This window comes from Phoenix dactylifera, chromosome 12 (genome assembly GCF_009389715.1).
Source record: "Phoenix dactylifera cultivar Barhee BC4 chromosome 12, palm_55x_up_171113_PBpolish2nd_filt_p, whole genome shotgun sequence".
NCBI lineage: Eukaryota > Viridiplantae > Streptophyta > Magnoliopsida > Arecales > Arecaceae > Phoenix > Phoenix dactylifera.
Window position 1 is genome coordinate 11295819 of NC_052403.1, and position 25677 is coordinate 11321495.

General features: G+C 39.1%; 1 non-coding gene across 1 annotated transcript; it reads right to left on the reverse strand.

Moving 5' to 3' along the window:
- Window positions 1-9102: 9102 nt before the first annotated feature.
- LOC120112820 lies at window positions 9103-9208 on the reverse strand. The gene has a single exon (XR_005514451.1). It is a non-coding gene; the product is annotated as a small nucleolar RNA R71 (small nucleolar RNA).
- Window positions 9209-25677: the final 16469 nt, after the last annotated feature.

Sequence of the window (25677 nt, forward strand, 5' to 3'; positions counted from 1 at the left end):
TGGTGGACCACCTTGATGCTGAATAGGTTCGTTCTGCTTATATGAGAAATTTGGGTGGAACCTATTATCAGGGTGGTAAACTGGGTTGAACGAATTGGGAGTGGGCTTCTTAAAGGCACTATATGAATTTAGAGCATTTGCTTGCTCGGCCTTTATGGTGGGCAGATTAGGACAGCACTCTACTAGGTGCTCTGGACTGTTACACAAGACACACAAACTATATGACTCGTGATCCACTTTCATGACGAGATTTGACTCTTTATATGACCCTGAACTAGTGGACACAGTGAAAGCATCAAACTTTTTGCCTAAATTGTTTACTCCAGTTACCAGATTGGATATAACATTTTTGAGATCTGGGTCTACTTTCATTTCATAATTATCTGGTTTTCTAGATCCCGAACTCATCTCTATTTACTTCCCCACCATAGCTACTCCAATTTTGGGCATTTTCAGCTAAGTCAACAAGAAATTCATAGGCTTGATCTGGGGTTTGGTTCATGAACCTACCTTTGTGCATGGACTCGATCATGTTTCTATGTGCCGGAGGTAGTCCTTTGTAAAGAAATGTACTAGATCAGCCTTGTCAAGCCCATGGTGCGGGCATTTGACCAAAAGATCATGGAATCTGTTCCCAAAGTTGGAAAAATTCCTCCTCAGATTTTCCTCTAAAAGTTCTTAAGGCATCCTTAATTTTTTCTGTTTTAATCATGGGGTAAAATTTGCCATGAACTTCCTAGATAGTTGTTCCCATGATGTGATGGAATTTGAAGCAAGGAAATATAGCCATGCAACAGCACGATCCTCTAAAGTCATGGGAAACAACCTTAATTTAATACCCTCTTCATCTAAGTTTTGATTTCTAAACGTTTGACAGGTTGTCAAAAATTTGTTTAGAATGAATATAGGGTTGTTCACTCTCGAACCCATGAAACTTGGGTAACATGTTTATTGCTGCAGCCCGAATTTCAAATTGGGCTGCATTATTTATTGGCAATACTATACATGTAGGTGGACTAGCGGATGCAGGAGCGAATAATTCATTCAGGGTTCTAATGTGATCACCCATTGTATAGATTGGTGGTTGATCAATAATTCGTCGGATGTGACGATGCTTTTTTCCAACCTCTGGGTTAAATGATGTTAACTTACCCCTTAATGATCTTCTACCATGCATACATTATCCACAACTTAATTAGACTCGACTCCTAAACGAAATCCTAGAAGAAGAGAAGAAGGGCTAGACCAAGATGACCACAATCAACACCACACAACAATTTGACCCTATTAGTCTTAGAACTAAGTGAGGTTTAGTAGCTTCTAAATCTAGTTGCACAGAGATTTATCAGGTTAAAAAGTTCCTGAAATTCTCTCTAGATTAGACAGCTCCTAATCTCCCTTTCATATTAAGCTTGAGCTTACCAGTTAAGTGATCCAGTAACCAGTGACCAGGAAAGTCCCGGGTGTGGCAGTGGTGCCAGAAGGGATACACCGATACCACAATACCCGTAACAGTTCTCACTGTTGTAAAACTTTTCTAGACATCACCAATTACTAAATTCTCACTGGAGTGGCTTTCAACCGCTTCTTTTCAAGAGCCTAATTAAGCTCGAAAACCTTAAGGCCAACGTCTAATTTGATTTTTAATTTAATTTGGCTTAGGATAAGTATGTAAGGTGGTGATTTTTGGGCTAAGGACAGGTAATGACTTTCCGACCTTATCTTTTTAATGGGTTTTGCCCTTAAATTATTTTATGCAAATGCTTAATACTAAATGCAGCAAATAATCAATATTTTTTAAAGTTTATGCAATGTCATTAGGTTGTACTGATTAAATGAGCAAACAATTTTTTTTTATTTTTTATATTTACTATTTTCTTATTTTTTTTTAATATTTAAATTTTTATATAGTAATAACTTGAATGTAAACTAAACACTATCCTTATGCGTCAATCAATCTCCGAATGCCCGTTGAATAAGCTCTGGAGATTACTCCATGAGGAGTCCCAATAGAGGTATGATAACCTCGGAGGATTGCACCTTATCAATTACTAACAATTTTTTTTTTAATTATATATATATATATATATTTTAAAATTTAAATTTCAAATTTCGAATTTCAGAATTCAAATTTTGAATTTAAATTTTGGACTTTTGAATTTTTTGAATTTTTTCAATTTATTTTATTTTATTTTTTTATTTTTTTTGTTTTTTAAAAAACTTATATATATATATTTTTTCAAAATTTGAAATTTAAATTTTTGAATTTTTGAATTTTGGAAATATTTTTTAATTTTTTTTTTGAATTTCAAATTTCAGAATTTAATAACTACGAAATTTTTAACTAGAAATAATCAAAATAAGAAAAAGTAATAAAAATAAAAATAAAAACTTACTACCGGAGTGCGTTCACTCCGGGCATCCAAAATTCGATTTGATCTTCGTGATCGTTCTTTCTTCTCGATTTGCCTTCCCGGCAACGGCGCCAAAATTCTGTTCGTCCGATTTCTGTCTACCTAAAAATATGCTAGACAGATCGTTGTTAGAACCGACGAACAAAAGTTAATTTTAAATTCTACTCTTACCTTTCCTACTCGAAGAATAGCGGTTGTAAGAGGTCGATCCACAGGGAGGCGATTGGAGTTGCATAAAAACTAGAACGTTCACTTCAATTCGAAATCGACTTTTGAATGATGGAAGAAAAACATTATTTTGAGGATGTAGAATGATGATAGATTCTCTAGTCTACTGGAGAATTATTTTTTTAATTGAAATTAACTAGAAGACATATACTTAGATTTAAAGAGCATTTATATATTTAACTAATCAGAGAAGAGTTTTGGCATGAATTAAAATGGATGAAAAACAGTGCTACGAAGATTAAAAGCCTAGAACATAAATTGCATAAAGGAAAATAAGATGTATTGCATAAAAAGAAAAATTAAACGATTGCATAAAGAAAACAGAAATTTAACTAAACCTAGAATAAGGATTGCATGAAAGAAATTGATTGATTTCATAAAAAGGAATGATTACAAAAAGTAAAAGAAAATTGAAGATGAAGCCTAATGCTTCTTTCTTCTGCAAATAATAAAATAAAATAAAATAAAGTTTCTTTTTCTCTCCTACGGTTAAACAACAACATAAACTAATACTTTTAATTTCTTTCTTCTTCCCAAGAACAGAGCAATGCTCTGTTTCTTCTTCTCCCCCCCCTTTTGGCCAGCCAACCACCACCCCGCACCCCCTCGGAACTCCCCTCCTTCTTCCGATGGCCACCCTATTTATAGGCTGAGGATGCTTGGGATTCCGGAAGGGAGGACTTGGAGGCACGATTCATGGAGCTCGGGCGCGGGGTGATTCACGGCTGGCCACGGGATTGCTGAGAGAATGGCTGATGCTTGGATCCCGGAACCGTTGCTGGAGGAGGAGGCGCCGGATGCTCACAAATGGTTAGCTGCAGGATCGCTTGGAGGAAGGCATGGATCTTGGGATGCATCACAGGCTGCTGAGTGCTGGGAATGGAAGACTGGATGCAGTGATGGCTGATAATGAAGGCTACCGTGGGCTGAGGCGTAGGAGGCTGCTGTGACCGTTGATCACGGACACGGTGGAGAGGGGCTGGCCGCGGAATGAGCTGGCGTGACTTGGAGGGCGCCGCGGAGGAGGTGTGGTGCTGTGAACCATTGGGAGGAGCGGACGAGGTGGATCACGGATGCGGTGGATGATCTGAAACACGGAGGAGACGGGAGCATGATCGACGGAGCTTGACGCTGATTGCGGGATGCTAGAGACGTGGGCGTTGTGATGCGGACGAAGCAGGGACTTAGGAAAGCTAATCCGGCTGGAATGTTCACCGCGTGAAGAATGCGGGCTATTGGGCGCGATGTTGGGAGGAGGATTGGGACGCGGGCGTTGCTGGCACGGTGGCTGGCACGGAAGTTGGAAGGAGGAAGATGGATGCGTGATGCTGAGGATCCGACGGGAGCTGGCACGGGTGCTTGGATGCGAGGCCACGGGATGCTGTGGGATTGACAAAGATGGAAGATGTTCTGATATGGGAGCTGGGAGACCAAGTTCCGTCCAATCAGTCATCTAAAAAAAATAGTGTGATATGTAATTTGGCTTGTAGACAGACGGACTGAGTTCGTCACGGGTCATCTGTTCTGACTGGAGGTCAAGTGCAAGTCTTTCAAGTCATGGGTCACCCAGTACCTCATAGTTATGATATGGCCAAATTAGATTTGCCCAAAATTCTTTCCTAAAGCACAGAAAAATTGGATCCGATTCGGACCCAAACCCAACTCGGACCCGACTCGGATCGGGTCTGGGAAGAGATCCTTCTGAAGTTAAATTTGTACTCAATGTGCATTTTATCTCTAATTTATGATAATCTGTGTCAAACCTAAATATAATATTAATCCAGTGAATTTATCATTATCGGTTAGCAATAACACTAATTTTAGTGACATGTAGGTCGCACTTTTGTGCTCTCATCAATTGACGCCCTTCATCCTCTATAAAAGGAGGAGGGTGGCCATCGGCTGGGGGGAGCTCGGTTGAGAAAAACAGGGGAGACCCCCTGTTTCGGTGAAAGGAAGAAGAAAGCCAAGAGGGAAGAAGAGAAAAAGAAATAAAAAAAGGGAGAAAGGAGGGGGAGAGAGAGAGTATTTTGGATATTTTGGGAATAATGGGAGGTGAAGACTTTCATTTGAAGATGGAAGGTCGTTCGGAAGCCATGCTCGGCTAAACGTCTAGTCTAGGGCTGGATGAAGCCCTAGCAATGTATCACGGCATTGTAGTTCTTATTTTCTTTATTATTTTGGAGCTTGTTTAAATTCTTATCTTCAATAAAATATTTCTTTTATGATATTTAAACCTTGAGCATGCCATTTACTATTCATATTTGCTAAAGTAGTCTAAGATGATCTATGCCTAGAAAGAAGAGATGTACTACACCTTAGGTTAGGATAATTAGGTAGACACTTCTTGCTATATGTAAGATGGATTTTCTTAAAACTCTTTATGCTTTTATTTTAAAAGGCTTGTAGCCAATATTGCATGCCTCTCCAAAAGATAAAAAAAAAAATTAAAAAACATAGACCCTGATGCAATGCTATGTGGTGGACTCCAAACCCTAGATCCATTTAATCTAATAAATTCTAATTCGTACTTATAGTTTAATTTAGTTAATTCAAGTTAGCAAATTCTTCTTCTTGATTTATTTTTTTAAAAGAAAAATAACTTGTCTCCATCCCTGTGGACCGACAGCCGTAATCACTATCCTACAGGATACGTGCTATTGCGTGGTTTATTTTCGAAATTGAAAGGACCGATCAATTTTTGGCACCGTTGCCGGGGAGTGCTAGCATAGTTATTTTTCCTATCATTAAAAAAATTAATTAATTAAAAAAAACTTTCATATATATATATATCTAAAATAAAGTAAAAAATTATTTTCTATTATTGTTACTTTTCTTATCTCCTTTTTCTCTTCTACTAATTTTTTTTAATTTTTCTTTTGGTCTTATTTGATCAGAAATCGAAGGAAAAATCTGGGATGATCAAAAGAAGAATAGCTGGAAAAGGAATGCTGTAAAGGTTTGCCTAAAAAAATTTAAATTGCTGGAGAAATTCTCTTTGGTAACCTCTAAACCTTTCTTATTTAAATTAATTATTAGCCTGAAATTTTGTGGTGATTGTTTGATTTTAATTTCAGCAAAAGTGTGAATGCATGCTTGATACACATACACAAATTAATCCGCACATAGTAAGGGCAATCACCCCAACAAGATAAGAGCCGGATTTCATCACTGGATTCTTGCCCAACTTAGGTGAACTCAATCTCACATAGGGTCACTTTAATTAAAATCAATTAGACGTTGGCTCCTAGGAACATTCGAGCTCAATAGGACGAACATCACCGAAAGTTGCACCAATTTCGCTCTGTGGCTTAGTTGATGTCTAGGCAAGCTTTGTCCCTATAAGGGAGACAGTTCATCTGTTCGAGGCAAGTGGGTTTTAAGTGGGACCTTTGCGAACGCATCGTGACCCCTCCACTTACCTGGGAGCTTACCTGGTCAACTTGGTTTATTAGACCGGATTGGAGGCTTAGGTGCCCTCTTCAAACCAGTTAGGAGCTATCTAGTGATTTTAGGACAAATACAAGGATTGATGTGTTTATCTTTTATTGCATGTTTGACTGATCAAGTACTAGTGTATGCAAGGGAGTCGTTCTAGAGTACATGACCTATTACCTTTTGACCCTGAAATAGAACGGACTCCTAGGAATATTCGAGCTGAGATCAGAACATTAGAATCATCCCCACATCCTGAGATGGCTGAAGAACAACCCAAACTCCTGAGGGAGTATTTTACTCCCACCATTTACACTTCCCCATCTTGCATTCGATTACCTGAGGTAGCAGCGGTACAATATGAAATAAAGTCTAGTGTGATCCAAATGCTCCCATCTTTTTATGGGCTCACCAACGAAGACCCATATAAACACTATCGATCCACAGGGATTGGGGTATAGTTGTTTTTCTTAAAATAAAAATATTTAAAATGATGAATTTGTGAAGACTATTAAACTAAACAATTCAATAAAAGAAAATGCAATTAAAGGGATATCAATTTAGGAGAACCTAGGGCAAAGAATTCACCACTAACATCGGAACAAGGGTTATTTATATTTTAATTTATTCTTGGATAAACATGCAAATTGGCTACAAGCCTAATAAGCATTTAAATAAAGATTCACAAAAGTAATTTGGGCATAATCCATCTTCGGTTGGCATGAAATGTCTACCCTAATCTAAGGTGGTAGCACATCGCATCTTTCCTAAGCATGGACTATCTTATATTTACCTAGTGATCATGAAGAACAGTTGTACGAACATCATACTTAAAATCACAGAAATTAAATATGATTCAAAAGAAGATTCCATTAAAAACAATAAGTTCATACAACTCCAAGAACATAAAATAAAATATAAAAACCATGTCCCTGTGTTAGGGCTGCATCCAGCCCTAGAGAGGAGATCAGCCCTGCATAGAGTTGGAGACGGCAGCAGCAGCACAGCAGCGGGCTTCCATCTCTTCCTTTCGCCGGCTTACTCTCCCTCTTGAACTTCTATGGAAATTCATTCCCGAAATGCCCAAAATGTTTCTCTCTCCCTCTATTTTTTATTTCTTCTTCTCCCGTGGGACTTGCCTCCGAGAGCTAGGAATAGCCTCCCCCCCCCCCCGGTGGGGGAAGAAGGAATGGGATCAGCCCCCTCCCCTCGTGGGGAAGAGGAGGAATGCCCCCCCCGGTGGGGAAGGATGAATGCCCTGGTCTTCACGTCCGACTCCTTTAAATAGACTTCCCATCTCCCTGTTTCGAGTGTAGATAAGGATCATGGCTGCGGGATAAGGATGGAGGCTGAGAAGATTTCGGACGCTGGGAGGAAGGCTTTGTTTGGATGCCGTGAAGCTCGGGAGTTTGGCTTGATTTGCGAACGGGTTTGAACGTGAAACAGGGAAAAGAAGTTGGGATCTCGGCTGAGAGGAGATGCTCAGGATGCTGATGGATTCGGAAGAGGAAATCTGATACGGTTGCTTTGAACCGTGAGCTGGGATCAATCCGAATGCTGGGATCCGGGGATACGTTGGATTCATCGTGGGACATTCGGGAAGAATCCGTGAAGGATTGGTTTGTTGGGATGAATCCGGAAGGATGTTGGGATGTGGAGAAGATAAGGATGCTGGGAGGAAGATACGATGGGAAGATGAACTGGGATGTAAATCCGGATGGGGTTGATCCGTGGAAGAATCGGAAGCATGGGAAATGAAGATGAGCAAAGATCATGGGATTCGGCTGGTGGTTATTCCGAAACAGAGGACGTGTGGTTGCCGTGAAGCTCGCAAGGATGAAGCTCATCCGGTTGAGATGCGGCTGGGGAAATCTAGGAGGTGATAGGATCATGCTGTTTCACGCAGAGGGGAAGAAGTTTGGATGCTCATCCGACTGGGAGGAAATCCTTGGACTGCGGACGATGTGGATCATTCACGCGTGAGCTTCTTCCGTGATGCTCGGCATGGCTGGAAAACAGGGGATGGTGTTCACGGTTGGGATAAAGATCGGATCCGCGGAGGAGATGAAGGCTGGCTTGATCCGCAAATGGGAGGGAGGATAAGCTCGAATGTGAGATCGATCTGGAAGAAGACTATGGGCACAGGCGCGAGGGAAGCTGAGAAAATCTCGGCTGGGAGTTTGGTTAGATTTGTAAGAGGAAATGAACTGGCAGTGTTGTGGAGTTGGGAGGTTAGGAAGATGGATTAAGCCAGGGGGACGACGTAAGCTGGGAATCCGGTTCTGTTCCTTGGGCGTGGACGGCCGTGTGGGATGTGCGGAAGAAACGGAGTGACGAGGGAGGAAAGAGAATACGGGAGTTGGGGAAATGGTTGGAGCGTGGGATTTTAGTTGAGGAGTGAATGGAGCTTTAGGATTTGTGCAAATATGTTGGTATGCTTTGAGATCTATGAGACAAATGATCGAAGGGATTATATTATTTTTAATGTTAAACAGGAGAATTGGAATGAGTGGGAAGAAATTTAGATGAATGTGTGAAGAGTCATTAAGCACTGAATTTTGGAGAAGAGTTCTTGGAGTCGATTCTGGAGGATGCTGCAGTGTCCATTTAGGCTTTACCTAATTGAGCTCGACTCGACCTGCATGCATTAAGCTTAATCAATAAATAATCAAATCAAACTTGAATTACCTTGGATAATTTATTAAAATGCAATCATGAAGGTAATACAATTTTTTAGTTGAATTTATAAAATATATGAATTAAAATAATGATAAGTGCTATGAATAAGATATTAATTTATGCATTATTTAGCACTTATCAACACTTAGATGAATTTCTTAAGATTTGCACAACTGTCAAGATTCAGAACTTCACTGATGTTGCTCTGAAACTTAGATTATTCCCCTTCTCCCTTAAAGATAGAGCCAAACAATGGCGAATTCTTTAGAAGCCAACTCGATTCGTTCTTGGGATCAAATGCAACAAGAATTCTTTAAAAAATACTTTTCCATAGGAAGAACGAACCAGTTTAGACGTGCCATCACGAGCTTTTTCCAAACTGAGGGAGAAGAATTTCATGAAACTTGGAAGAGATTTTGGGACCTAATCCGTAAATGCCCACATCATCAAATACCTAAATGGCAGCTAGTGCAATATTTCTATGAATTGACTGAACAAAACCGTCAGATGATTGATACTGCATGCGGGGGGACTTTCATGCTTCAAAATGAGCATGAAGCATGGCAATTATTTGAAAATCTTAATGAAAACTCCCTCCACCATGCTTCCTGTTCTCGTCAAGCACCCCCAAGTTCTCAAAGAAAAGGGACCATTTGTCAAATAAGTCATTCCATGGACCTGTCTAACAAGGTAGATGCATTGTCCCATAAGATTGATCAATTGATGATAGGAGGACATATCGTTAGCTCTTCCCAAGCATAAGTGTGTGCTATCTGTTCTAGCCCATCGCACCTTATTCATGAGTGCCCCTCAGCACCCCAATTTCCCGAACTCGTGCAAGAACACATCAATGCTGCTCAAACACAGCCCGGACCGGGTAATAACCTATTTTCCAATACATATAACCCGGGATGGCGGAATCATCCAAATTTTTCTTGGAGGCAGCAAGCTTCGAATACTGCCCAACCCTACTGTTGGACATACTCGGCCGCTGTGCGGGCCATACCCGCGGGGTCCCTGAGCAGCACAGGGAGGGTCACTGTCAGCATGTCCTGCCGCCTGCCAACGGCGATGGCCTGGTTAGTAGGTGGGTCATACCGAGGGTCCCTGAACCCATGGCGAGGCCAGGTCGGAGTCCGGGGTTGGGCGAGGCCTTGGTCGGAGTCGACTCGTGGCGCTACCTTTGGTGGGGTTTAAGGAAATAGAGTTGCGCCTTCACTAACACCGGTCGGTTTTGGTGTAATGGTAGCGCTTGATCCTGACAATTGGTATCAGAGCCAGAGGTCTCGAGTTCGAAACCCAGGCATCGCGTTGGGGGGGAGAAATGTTGAACATACTCGGCCGCTGTGCGGGCCATACCCGCGGGGTCCCTGAGCAGCACAGGGAGGGTCACTGTCAGCATGTCCTGCCGCCTGCCAACGGCGATGGCCTGGTTAGTAGGTGGGTCATACCGAGGGTCCCTGAACCCATGGCGAGGCCAGGTCGGAGTCCGGGGTTGGGCGAGGCCTTGGTCGGAGTCGACTCGTGGCGCTGCCTTTGGTGGGTGTTGACCCCCTGATGGATTTTGATGAATACAAAACACTAGAGTATAATTCCTTTATCTTAACAATTTATTTGAGGATTTTAGGTGTTTAATTAAGAATATTGTTAAAAAATGTCTAGGCAAGTTCCCATATTTTTCAAAGATTTATTGAAGAATTTTTGAGTTGAAGAAAACAGATCAGGGACAGCCGAGACGTCTCCGGGTTGTCCCAGAGACATCTCTGGCACGAATAGGAAGAATTGGCACGTCTGGAAATGTCCCCGGCACCTGGCGAGGCGTCTCGCAGGGTCGGAGTCGACTCCTGACTCTGCGGAGTCGACTCTCTCAGAGGCGGCAGAAAGGCCGATTTCAAGGGATGCGCGCGAGTCGTCTCCGAAGGACGCGGAGTCGTCCCCACGAGTAAAAAGCGGACTTCCCGAGACGTCCCCAGAGAGCGCGGAGTCGACTCTCTCAGGGGATTCTCGAGGACATGTTTTTCGGTGATACAACTACGGAGTCGTCCCCAAAGTCGCGGAGTCGTCTCCATGGAAAAAGCGCAAACATCCCGAGACGTCCCCGTAAAGTATCGAGCCGACTCTCTCAGAAAAACAGAAGAACAAGCATTCAAGTCGTTCTTCTTCAGAGACGTCCCTGTAAAAGTGCCGAGCAGACTCCAAACAACGTCAAGAGAAATTTTATACAGCCGAGACGTCTCGCGTCGAAGCGGAGACGTCTCCGGAGCGCCTGGAACGCGACTGACACACTTTTGCAGGTAAATTTGAATTTCAAACGGTCATATTTTTGTGTCTAACGGATCTATTGCTTTTTGGGCTATAAAAGGGAGCTTTTAAGTGCCTTCCAACAACTTCTCACCAACCCAACACAAGATCATTCAAGAGAGAAGAAAGAAAAAGAGGTTCAAGGGAGTTAGAGCTTTCAAGAGGAGAAATCAAGTGCATTCAAGCTTTTCCATCTGATTTCGTGCTCAACTACTCACTCCCACTCGGCATTCAAAGCTCACATTCAAGCCAACGTGATCCACATCGGAAGAACCACCATTACCCACGCTTCCAATGGCTAAAAGGGTTCTTCCGGATTTTATTATTTCTCATTGTTATATTCGCTTCATTAAGAGCTTTTAAATCTTTGTAAAACCTTTGTTTATTGTGCTTGTTCCAGTCAAGGGACTTGGAACAAGGGATAGGCGTCCCAAGCCTAGGTTAAATTGGGGGATTGTAGGGTTCGTTGTTAGCCCGGGGTAAAACAACGAGTTGGGTAGTGAACTCGCAAAACTACCGTACTGTAATCGCTGATTATAGTAAAAATTTCCAAAGGTGTTTGGGGAGTGGATGTAGGAGCAGTGGAAGCTCCGAACCACTATAAATCTTTGTGTGTTTGCGTTTGACTGTGATTGCTACTTTAGTTTTACCTTTGCACATACACTTGTGTGTTTTGTTTTAATTAGTCAAAAAGTTTTAAAACACCCAATTCACCCCCCTCTTGGGTGACCATCTCTGGGCAACAAGTGGTATCAGAGCGGGTGCTCTGTGTATTTCTTGAAGACCTAACCGTCTTAGCCAAAGATCTAGATGGCAACACCCTTCAACAATGTTCCTGCTGAGGGGCAGACAACCAATAGACCTCCACTCTTCAATGGGACAAATTATTCCTATTGGAAGACTAGAATGAGGATTTTTATTCAAGCACAAGATTATGCCTTGTAGAGGGTTATAATCAAGGGACCACACGAACCATCTCACATGGTTAACGGCATTCAAGTTCCCAAATCTGAGGAGGATTGGGATGAGAATGATAATAGGATGGTTCAACTCAAAGCTAGAGCCATGAACTCATTATTTTGTGCTCTAGATGTGAATGAGTTTAATAGAGTCTCCACATGTAGTTTCGCCAAGAAAATATGGGATAGGCTTGAAGTTATCCATGAGGGTACCAATCAAGTCAAAAAATCTAAAGTGAACATTCTGGTTCACAAATATGAATTATTTAAGATGGAACCCAACGAAACCATTTCATGCATGTTCACACGTTTCACTGATATAATAAATGGTCTAAAGAATTTGGATAAATCTTACACTAACCCAGAACTTGTGAGTAAAATTCTCAGGTCCTTGCCAAAAGCATGAGAAGCGAAGGTCACGGCGATCGTAGAAGCTAAAGACCTCAACACATTGGGACTTGAACAACTATTGGGCTCATTGATGACGCATGAGCTCACAATGAAGCAACATGAAGAAGATTTGCCAAAGAAGAAGACAATCGCACTCAAGGCTACTTCGAGTGTTTGTGAAGAAGAAAGTAGTGAGAGTGAAGAAGAAAGCGAAGATGAGGACTTGGGCTTAATAGTAAGGAAGTTCAAGAAATTCATGAGAAGAAAGAAACCCTTCCCAAGAAAGAAGTTTGGAGGGAGAAATGATTGGGAAAAGGAAAAAGAAAGAGACCCAATCATATGTTATGATTGCAAGAGACCGGGACACATCCGTTCCGAATGCCCTCAACAGAAGAAGCACTTTGGAAAGAAGAAGAAGAAGACGTTGAAAGCAACTTGGGATGATAGTGACACATCATCCTCCGAGGAAGAGAAGGAAGAGACCGCCAACTTGTGCTTCATGGCATTCGAAGACGATGAGGTATGTCAAAGCTCAACCACAAATTTTACTTTAGAAGAATTATATGAAGCTTTCCAAGAGCTCATGAGTGATTGTAGTATGTTAGGAGCAAAGAATAAAGAATTAAAGGCCTCCAATCAAAAACTAAAGGATGACATTAAAAACCTATTGATTGAGAAGGAGAGCGTTGAAAATGTTAACACCATTGACCTAGAAAATAAAAATTCAAAGCTTAGCATTGAAAACGAAACGGCAAAAACACTAATTAAGGAATTAAATCTAAAAGTTAAATCCCTACTCAATAGTAATACCTCACTTACGCAAAATGTCGAATCCCTTAAAAATGATAAGGAAGAATTGGCTAAAGAAAATTTGGTTCTTAAAAATGAGGTACATAAGTACAAACCAATTGTGGAGAAATTTACACTTAGTTCTGAAAAATTAAATCTTATTCTATCCAATCAAAGAGCTGTTTTTAATAAAGCCGGATTAGGATACAAAACTAGCAAACAACAAAAATATCTAAAGAACTTTTTTGTGAAAGCAAAAGATGCCAAAACTGAAAAACCTACATGCTTTCATTGTGGGAAAAGTGGACATAAAGCCTATTCTTGCATTCAAAGAAAGATTCAATCTAACAAGAATACATTTGTAAAAGGTAAAAACACAACTAAAGTGTGGGTGCCTAAGGGGACCAACTACACTAACCAAGAAGGACCCAAGAAAACTTGGGTACCTAAGAGCTTCACATGATTATTTTGCAGGTATGCCTTGCAGCCGGGAGTAAAAAGAGAATGTGGTATCTTGATAGTGGTTGCTCAAGGCATATGACCGGTGACAAGAGCCTTTTCGTCACCTTGAAATCGAAAGAAGGAGGAGTAGTCACATTTGGAGACAATGCTAAAGGTCAAATCATTGGCGTTGGTAAAATCTCCATATCACCCTCCTCATTTATTAACAATGTATTGTTAGTTAATGGATTAAAACATAATTTATTAAGTATAAGTCAATTTTGTGACAAAGGCTTTAAAGTGTCTTTTGAATCTTCACTATGCATAATTAGTAGTCCAATTGACAATGAAATCATACTTACGGGACATAGGCGTGGAAATGTTTACATGGTAGATCTTGATGATCTCACCATGAAGGATGGCCAATGTCTTGTAGCCATGGATGCCAAAGTCAATGAGACTAGCTGGTTATGGCATCGTAGGTTAGGGCATGCTAGCATGGATTTAATTTCTAAATTGATTATAAAAGATCTAGTCAAAGGATTACCAAAAATAGACTTTGAAAAGAACAAAATCTGTGCTGCATGTCAACTAGGGAAACAAACAAGAAGTTCCTTTAAGTCTAAGAACATAGTCTCGACATCAAAACCCTTAGAACTAATTCACATGGATTTATTTGGACCTACAAGAACTGCTAGTCTAGGGGGTAAGAAATATGGTCTTGTGATTGTTGATGATTTTTCACGTTTTACATGGGTTTCATTTCTTGCACATAAAGATGAGTCATTTTCCGCTTTTATCAAGTTTTATAATAGGATTTCGAATGAACTTAATCTTAAACTAAAAGCAATTAGGAGTGATCATGGTACCGAGTTTGAAAATCAGCACTTTGAAAAATTTTGTGAAGAAAACGGTATAAATCATAATTTCTCGGCCCCTAGGACACTCCAACAAAATGGGGTGGTAGAAAGGAAGAATCGCACACTAGCAGATATGGCTCGTACCATGTTGTGCGAATCGGATCTACCAAAATATTTTTGGGCTGAAGCAATAAATACTGCATGTCATATTTTAAACCGTGCATTAGTCAGATCTATTTTAAAGAAAACACCTTATGAGTTGCTGAAAAATAAGAAGCCAAATATATGTTATTTTCATGTTTTCGGTTGTCGTTGCTTTATTTTAAACAATGGAAAGGACAATCTAAGTAAATTTAGTGCTAAATCAGATGAGGGGATCTTCTTAGGTTATTCCTCATCTAGTAGAGCATACAGGATCTTCAACAAGAGAACTCTCATTGTTGAAGAATCCATTCATGTTGTTTTTGATGAAGCTAATGGAGATTCTTCTAGAAAAGAAGAAGATAGTGATGCAGGTATACTTGAAGACAGAATAAAGGAGTTCTCCATACAAGACAAACAACTTGAGGATGAAGTCAAGGAAGATACAATTCAGCAAGATGAAGAAGATCAACCCCAAGCAAGAAATCAAGATCTTCCGAGGGAATGGAGGTATGCACATGGTCATCCAAGGGATCTAATCCTTGGTGATCCTTCACAAGGGGTAAGGACAAGATCCTCTCTAAGAAATACTAGTAATTATCTTGCATTCGTTTCACAAATAGAGCCCAAATCACTAGAGGAAGCCGAAAAGGATGAAAATTGGATAAATGCTATGCAAGAGGAATTAAATCAATTTGAAAGAAATCAAGTTTGGACTCTAATGAAAAGACCCCCTAATGTTTCAATTATAGGCACCAAGTGGGTATATAGAAATAAACTAGATGAAGATGGAATAGTAATAAGAAACAAAGCTAGACTAGTTGCCAAAGGCTATAATCAGGAGGAAGGAATAGATTTTGATGAAACTTTTGCTCCTGTTGCTAGGTTAGAGGCTATTAGACTACTTTTGGCATACGCATGCTTCATGGATTTCAAACTCTATCAAATGGATGTAAAAAGTGTCTTTTTAAATGGTTATATAATGGAGAAAGTTTATGTAGGACAACCTTCAGATTTTGAAAACCACTTACATTCAGATTATGTTTATAAATTGCATAAAGCATTGTATGGACTTAAGCAAGCCCCTAGGGCATGGTATGAAAGATTAAGTAATTTTCTAATTGAAAATAAATTTAAAAGAGGAAATGTAGACAAAACTCTCTTCATTAAAGAAAAGGGAATGACTTATTGCTTGTGCAAATTTATGTGGATGATATAATTTTTGGTGCTACCAATGATAGTCTTTGTCAAGAGTTTGCCAAGCTTATGCAGGGAGAATTTGAAATGAGCATGATGGGTGAGCTCAACTTCTTCCTTGGGCTACAAATAAAACAATCAGAGGAAGGCATCTTCATCAGTCAGTCCAAATATATCAAGGAAATGTTGGAAAAATTCAAGATGAAGGATGCAAAGGAAATCAGCACACCCATGGGTTCAAGTTGCAAGCTTGACAAAGATGAAAAAGGTAAAAGTATAGACTGCAAATTGTACAGAGGTATGATAGGCTCTTTACTTTACCTTACTGCTAGTAGACCAGACATATTATTCAGTGTTTGCATGTGTGCTAGATACCAAGCATGTCCCAAGGAATCACACTTGCAAGCTGTTAAAAGAATTTTCAGATATCTAGTAGGGACATCTAATGTAGGCTTATGGTATTCTAAACAATCTGACATAAATTTAATTGCTTATTCCGATGCTGATTTTGCCGGTGCAAACTCGACAGAAAAAGCACAAGTGGCACATGTCAATTCTTGGGTGCTAATTTGGTTTCTTGGTTTAGCAAGAAACAGAATTCAGTTGCCTTGTCCACAGCTGAGGCTGAGTACATTGCAGCTGGAAGCTGTTGTGCCCAAGTTCTTTGGATTAAACAACAACTTGAAGACTTCGGTATCAAAATGGACACCATACCAATTAGATGTGATAATACAAGTGCAATTAATTTAACAAAAAATCCTGTCCAACACTCTAAATCAAAACATATAGAGATTAGACATCACTTTATAAGGGATCATGTGCTGAAAAATGATGTGATGATTGAGTATGTATGTACTGAAAATCAATTGGCCGATATCTTTACAAAGCCCCTTAGTAAAGATAGGTTCAACTTTTTAAGGAATGCTTTGTGCTTGTATGATCCTAGCAAATAAATTGAACTTGTAATGCAATGCCTTGCTACTCAAACTAATAATCCACTTCAAGGTGACAAATAGCAAACCTAGTATCTAATAAGTGAAAACATGAATCTATCAAAGTTAGATGATAAATTGTTTGACTTTCCGGAGGATGGTTACCCTCCCTTGGACTCTTCATGGAGATATTTTCAGAGCCTATTTCATAGGCATTCGAAGCTTGGTCAAACATTCCTCATTTCAATATTGATGAATTCAAAAATCATTATAAAAACTTTTGTAGGATGTATTATTGAAGGGAAGGATCCCAAGCAAACTCACTCTATATTCACCAAAAGAAATCACGTTGATTATTGTGGTTGAATAAAATAAATTGGGGAAAGATAAAAATCAGTCTGAAATTTTTCAGTGCCGGAGACGTCTCTGGCAAATCACAGAGACGTCCCCCCGGCGAGACGTCTCGCATTAGTCGCGGAGATGTCTCGGGGACCGAACGAAAGTTTTTAAATTAGGTCAAAACAGCTCGAGCCGACCCGAGCTATCCTCTTTCGTCCCCAACGAAAACACAAAACCCTAGCCTCCATTTTCTCTCCACCACAAACCGAACCAAAATCTTCCCATTTCCCTAAGATTTTCAATCCATGGCACCTAAAAGAGCTAGGCGAACGGGTGGGAGGCGTCCTAGAGTAGCAAACGACGACGAGGAACGGAGGGAAGAGCCCTCCGCGCCGTCTTTTTCGGTTGCTCCGCCAACCGTGACCCTTTCCTGTGCAAATCGCACAGTAACCACGGGTAGGTTCATAGATTTCCAGTTTCTAGCGAGTGAGGGGTTCTCTATTGGAGAGAGACTCCGTGCCCAAGGTTGGGAATACCTATGTACCCTAAACACATCAACCTATCCCGGCCTAGTGAGAGAAATGTTTAGCGATATGGCCTTAGGGGACTCGGGGTACACCGGACATGTCCGAGGGACATTGATAGAAATCAATGAGGATATTCTATCTAGCGTATTGCAAATCCCTAAATATGGTGAGGCTCCGACCTCACATCCCGAAAGGGAGATTGCCCTAAACCTACTTCTAGGAAGAGAGGACTGCGGCACTCTTGACGTAGTTAACTCCCAAGACCTCAATGTCGAGATGAGATTGCTTTTGAGCATTGTTAACCGGGTCTTGTTTCCAAAAACCGGTCGCTTCGATTTTGTTTCGGAGCAAGATTTAGCCATCATGCACCACATCTTGCTAGGGATTCCCGTAAACCTCCCTAGACTTATGTTGAACTACATCTCCACATGTCATAGGTATTCTAGGTTTAGCATACCATATGGGATGATCTTTACCCTACTGTTTAAACATTTCAAGGTTCCAATTCCAGAAAATGAGCCGGCAAAACCTTTATGAAACACCGATTACTACAATGAGAGCACATTGCATAGAATGGAGTTTCACAAGAAAGATGGGTCTTGGGTTAAGGTCCCTAAAAGAAAATCCCAAACCTTAGAGCCCGAGATCCCACATCAGGAGCCTGACCACCACTCTCCTCCACATAGCCCTATAGCCTTCCTTGATGTACCTTCCAGCTCGGCTGGACCATCCACCTCTATGCCTCCTCCTCCTCCAGTCAATGGATCTCTCTCCCTATCAGATGAACAGATGCACACTCTAGCATCTGTGATATGCCAGCAGATGAGGGAAGAGATGAGATCGATAGTCTCTGCTGAGTTGGCCCCCATCCGTACCTCACATGAAGCTCTCCTACAAGAATTGAAGGAAATCAAAGCTCAGGTAGAAGCTACAGCATCAGAATTGGTTCATGTGGGTACCATCCAAACTTTAAGATCAATTGAGCTACAGGAGAAATTGAAGATCATATCAGATGGTCTTCAAGAGTTGACGAGCCCTGGAGGCAATGTGGGCACCGTGGTTGCCCAACTTAGAGGAAAAATTGAAAGGACAAGTCTTGAGTTTGAAGCTCTAGTGGCAGCCTTCCATCAATCTCAGGGAGATCAGTTTAGAACTCTACTGGATTCAATAAATGGATTTATAGAGGCAGCGGCTAGGGCTATTGATGACCCAAAGATTGATTCATAGATTGATTTTGATGATCACAAAACCTTGAAGTATAGATACTAATGTTTATGTTGCAAGGAGAAAGATATTTATGTTGCAAGGAACATAGCAAGTTGGAAGAACACAAGAAGGCCTCTAAAAGCACTCAAGAAAAGTTGGAAGAAAGCTACAAGTTATTGGCCCAAGTCTCAAGTTCAAAAGATTCAAATTGGAGGAGCAAATTCAAGGAAAATTTAAAAGAATAGTCTTCGAGTCGACTCCTGAGGAATTCGAGTCGACTCCAATGCTTGGCGAGTCAACTCGAGAGTAGAACGAGTCGACTCCAGGGTGTAAAAGGCAGAAAAGTCAGAGAGGGATTTTCGACCCTGAGATTCGAGTCGACTCCTGAGGAATGCGAGTCGACTCCAATGGTTGTCGGGTCGACTCCAAAGAAAGCGAGAGTCGACTCTCAGTGGTACACAAGGGAAAACTCAGAGAAGCAGTTTTTGGACACTGAGATTCGAGTCGACTCCCACAAAGTCCGAGTCGACTCCAAAGACAGCGCAACCCCAAGACAGAAGACGGTATTTTCGTCTCTGAGAGGCGAGTCGACTCCAAGACAAGTCGAGTCGACTCCAAGGCAGCGCGGCTCCAAAATACAGAGGATCAGTTTTCCGACTCTGAGATTCGAGTCGACTCCCAGACAGCTCGAGTCGACTCCAAGGCAGCACTACACTAAGATGGCAGAAGACCAACTTTCGAAAACTGAGAGCCGAGTCGACTCCAAGGAAGTTCGAGTCGACTCCAAGACTGGACGAGCCAAAAGACAGAGGATCGGGAGTTCGGACTCTGGGATTCGAGTCGACTCCCAGGATAGTCGAGTCGACTCGAGTGGACAAAATTCAAATTTGGAACAGTTGCCGAGTCGACTCCGGAAAAGCTTGAGTCGACTCCCGCTACAGCCGAGTCGACTCCTGATCGCGCGAGTCGACTCCAATCCCAACGGTAATATTGTCAGGAGGTGCAGACTGGTTCCAACGGCTATATTTTTGTCTCTAACGGCTATATTCTTGTTTCCACTCCATCTAAAGCTATAAAAACAAGAAGAGAGCTAGGGGAGAACTCATGGAAGTGGGAGAGAACTTTTAGGGAAGAGATTCCAAACAGATTACAAGGGAAATCTCCCAAAAGCACAAAAGGGCCATTCAAAGTGAAATAGAGGGAAGAAGAGCATCCAAGTGAATCCCAAAGCTTCCTCTCCATCCGTGTGCTGCCTCAGTGATCCTCCACTTCGTGCCAAATCAGAAGAGGGTCAAGTAAAGAAGAAGTCGAGCTCCTTCATCTTCCAAACTCGTTTGAGGACTTCACTTTACTCTATTTGCTTATAGTGTTATATTTGCTTGTTTAAGAAGCTTTGATTTATCTTAAACTTTGTTATAATATCTTGTAACTTGATTCAATCACGGGATTGAATCAAGGGGTAAAGGTTTGTTGGTGAGCCAAAGGGAAAACCAACGGTGTAAGGTTTGTTGGTGAGCCAAAGGGAAAACCAACGGGGTTTAGGTTTGTTGGTGAGCCGAGGGTAAAACCAACGTGTAAGGGTTTGATTGTGAGCCCGGGAAAACAATCGGAGTGGTTCTAGTCGGTGAGCCTGGGAAAACCGACCGAGTTCGTTGTGCGCTCGTAAAACAACAAGTTGGGTTGTGAGCTTGTAAAACAACCGGCTGTAATCGGTAGGATTATAGTGAAATTCCCAAGAGGTCTTGGGGAGTGGATGTAGGTGCTGGGGTGCACCGAACCACTATATGTCCTTTGTGTTTGTAATGCCTCTAGTTATTGTCTAACTAACACACTTACTTACTTAGATAAATTGCTTGCTTAATTCTTATCCGCACATCCTTTAGTTGCAAGCATATTTAATCAAGTCGAAGTCTATACATCAAACCCTTGCTAAGTTTAACTTTCACTGTGCATCTAGACAACTTAGCATAGTTAATCAAAAAGTTTTAGAAGTAGTTTAAAAGTTTTAAAAGACCCAATTCACCCCCCCTCTTGGGTTGTCACCTTGGGCAACAAGTGGTATCAGAGCAGGTGCTCAAATATTATTTGTAGTCTTAACCGACTAGAGCCAAAGATCATGACAACTCAAATAGATAGTTTTCTAGGAGAAGGACAATCAATTGATACACCACCACTATTTAATGGCATAAACTATACACATTGGAAAATACGCATGCGCATCTTTATTCAATCACAAAACTATTATTTATGGAAAATCATAATAAATGATCTTCACACACTCTCTCAAACTTTTAATGAAAAGGATTTAGCACAATTGAATGCTGATGCCATGAACCTTTTATATTGTGCATTAGATAGGAATGAGTTTAATTGCATATCTTCTTGCATGACTGCTAAAGGAATATGGAATATGCTTGAAGACAAATATGAATGCACTAACAAATCTGAAACATCATGTGTAGAAGGAGAGCAGTATCATATTGAAAATCCATGCTTGGTGGCACATGAGGTACATGCTGGAACTGAAAGCAATTTTACATTTGATGAACTCCACGATGCCTTTTCTGATTTGTATTTAGAATATAAGAAACTTGTTTGTAAGAACAAGAACTTGAAGAATGAAAATCAAATTCTAATAGATGAAAAACTGAAACTAACTAGTAAAACTGAAATCTTAATTAAAGAAAATCAAGAACTAAATCAGAAAAACCAACTTCTCACTGAAAGCCATGATAAACTTAAGAAAAATAATGAATTGCTTTCAGAAGATAACAAAAGATTAACTAAAGAAGTTGACAAATTAAAACCTGTTGTTGAAAGATTTACTTTGAGCTCTGAAAAGTTGAATCTAATGATAAATAATCAAAGAGCTGAATTTGATAATATTGGATTGGGATGTCAACCTTGGTACACCCAAAAATCTTTCAAGAATATGTTTGTTAAAACAGTTTCTAATCATTTTAAAATAGATTCTTATAATGCTGATAAACAGGAACAAAAGTTATGCAAAATCTCTTCTGTTCCTAAATCTGTACATTACAAATTTGATAAACCTAAAAGGCAAAAACAGAAAACTGAAGGATTATCTACCACTCATGTTAAATCCATGTTTGTTAAATTTAATAAGAAGATGCAGAAATACACTTCTTGTAGTCCAAAAATCTGCAAGCCTATGGACAAAATAGCTATTAAGAAAATATGGGTTCCAAAAGGAACAATAATAGCTAACCTGCAAGGACCCAAAAGAGCTTGGGTTCCTAAGTTGAAAATCTAAATATTTTCTGCAGGTGTGTCTAGCACTCAAGGCTCCAACAAAAGATGTTAAATTGGACATTGGGTGCTCTAGACATATATTAAAGAATAAAACTTAAATGTAATCAAGAAAAATAATTAAAATAGAAGAAATAACTTCAAATTTCTCCATCTTTCTATATTATACTTTACTTATTGTTGGATAAGTTGCTAGATGATTAATCAATTTATTAAGATTAACTCTATGAATTCTCTATATGCTTGATTGAGAGCTTTTATCCATGGCATTATTGTTTATTGATCATAAATATGAAAATGTGTACTTGGTATGCCTTTGAATATTGCACTATAAATACCAAGATTAAAGAAACCATCTTTGGCATATAATATCAACTCATGCGAGTATGGATTTAATTTCAAAAGACTTTGGCATTGGCTTACTTAGAGTATCTTCTGAAAGGTCAAAGTTTGCTATGCATGTTAACTAAGGAAACAAACAAGAATCAATTTCTAAATCTAAAGATGTTGTTTCTATCACTGAGTTTTCAAAAGCTTACATTGGATTTGTTCTTGGCAAATAAAACTGAAGTATTTTCTGTATTTGCTAAATCCTGTAAAAGTGTTTCAAATGAAAAAGGTTTCCAAACTGTGAAGAATCATGACACAGTGTTGAAAACCAAAATCCTGATAAAAGTTATACAGAAAATAATATTAAATCCAATGATTTCAGCACCAAGGACACCATAAGTAAAATAGAATTAATAGAATTCTTGAAGAAATGAAAAAGACAATTATGTATGATAGTCATCTACTCAAACAATTTTTAAAAGACTATCATCACTGCTTGTCATACATATGACTTCTATTAAATCTATTTTTGATGAAAATTTTGATCTTCTGAAAAATGGAAAATGAACCATTGCATATCCTTTTCAGTCGTACATGTTATGCTTGATATGCTCTTATGAAAATAATGCCAAATCTGATAAAGATATTTCTATTCTTGGATATCATTCATCAAGCAATGCATATAGAGCATTCATGAAAAGATTCTAGTTGTAGAAGTATCAATTCATTTTGATTCTTTATGAGACTAGTGATTTATTATCAAAATACTAAAATCAAATTATATGGTTAAATCTTTTACATATAACAATCTGAAAAGCTTGTTAATTAGAACCAAATTGGATTTTTCAGATATACACTTAATGATGACTACTAGAAGATTAAATCAAGAAAAGATGAAATAGATCTTGATAAGATTCTTGCATGATTAGAAGTAAAAATCACCTTTATCATTTGTTTGCTTTATAAACGTTATATCCTATCAAATGAGTGTGTAGAATGGACTTCTATGTGCTTACTTTATATATGTTAGATAACCACCATATTTAAAAATTACACATTACATATATGATAAAGCAATATGTGATTTAAAACAAGCATCAAAAGCTTGATATATAAAAGCTTAGGTAACCTTGTTGATAGAAAGTAATAGTGATAAATCTATGCATCAAAAAGAAGAATCTATGATATCTAGCTTGCTCATAGCACACATTGATGGCATCATTTTTGTTCTACCAATGAAAATTTATATGAATAGTTATATTGCAAAGTGAATTTGAAATATGATGAATGAATTAACATCTTCTCTCAAACTCCAATTAAGACAAACAGGAAAGGGGATCTTCATTGACCAACGTTAGCCCACAAGAAAACTCTTATGGAAGATTGGCGTGAAGAAGGTATATCTATGACCCCATCTTGTAGAAATTGTAAAGGATGAGCAAAGTAGATCTATTGTTTAAAGCTGTATTAAAGCATGATAGAATAATTATTTTATCATACAGCTAGTAGACCAGATTGTATGCTCATTATGTGACCTTGTGCAAGACTTCAATCTAACTTTAATTAATCATATTTTATTGATAACAAATACGTCATAATCTGAATTTTGATAGAAACAAACGCTTAAGATAAGTTGATTAAAACTTAGTTAACACATCTTATTGATAATTATCTTAAGCAAATAGAATCTAAACTAAATTGATTTGACCTTGATAAATCTGTCTATTGCCTCACATGCTTGTCCTTGAACTATCTTGGTTAATGAATCTATCTCTTTAGTTCAAGTGATATGTGCTTGCTTATATTTAGGCAATCTCTTGAGTAAAGTGACTCAACATGCAACTATTGTCATATCTTATATTGAGTCATCTAGTTAAAAATATATATGTTGGATGAATGCTTTGTATCTTAAAGAAACTAATGACCTTCCTTCAAGAAAGAAAAATGAGAAATTTCAACTTGAAGGATATCTTCATGTAAGATACACTAAAGATTCACATGCAAACAAGAGAGAGGATCTTCTTCAGCCAAAAGTTCACACATAAGAAATCTAGTTTGGCTTGAAGAACATATAATGAATAGGTAATTTAGATACCTTTCTCACAAATTAGTTGAGCAAAGTCAGTAACTTAAACCTTATTATGGCATGATTAAATTCTTTAATTATTAATTTTTGATATCATGTCTATATGTGTAGTGACTGACTTATACTTTTAGAAATTATTTCATGGTTTGCCCAAACTAAAATATATCTTTGCCTATATCATAACCATGAAATACACAAGTATATGCTTAAAATTTTGATGTAAAATAACTTGTGAGAAGTTATGAATCCTTGAGCACAATGAAAATGTTGTTTGCATAATATACATCTATATGATACATAAGATTATCTCTTTATTCTACTCTTTCATGTAAATTACTTGAGAATGACAAAAAGAGAGAGAGATAAAGAAAAGAAAATGGACATTGTTCAAGAGATGAAAAATCTGAGTAAAGGCAAGTACTTCAATCTTAAGGAAAAGCAAAACAAGCATAATATATTCGGCACATTTGGAAGGGATAAAATCTATAATTAATTACACTCAAACAGGGAGAGTTTGGAGTGAATATTTTAACCTTTCTATATTGCTCATCATAGGGATGGTGCCAATGGGGAGGCTAGTGGTAGTACCCGGCACTATTTGACCCAACTATTCGGTGTAGGGCATATTAGGGACGGCACAAGAGGGAGGCTAGTGGTAGTACCTCGTGCCCCTTCCCAACTCCACCGGATAGGGAGCAAATAGAGTATAGAGCATAAGAAAGAAAAAATGAAAGACAAAGTTAATAAAAGTATATAAGAAGAATCAAGTCAATTTTTTAAACACTTGAAAACATACTTTAAGGATGAACTCAGTGCAAGATTATATATAAATAGGGGGAGTTTATTTGAAAAGAATTGATTTTGATCCTTGACATTCTTGTACTTAGTATTTTAATGCATGACTTAACACATGGTATATTTTGCATATGGTATGATGTCTTGATTTATTGATTCTCAATGTTTTGTAATGCTTCATCCTTGGACAATTTGGTTGAATGTTTGAATTGCTACATAACATCTTTTGTTTGGTTCTATTGAAAAGAAATTTCAGATTTGTCATTCATAATCATCTCTAAAATCTGAAAGTCGAATAAAATTGTAGAAAGGAGAAGAGAAGAGTATCTCTATTTAGGAAAAATAAATTGATTTTGAT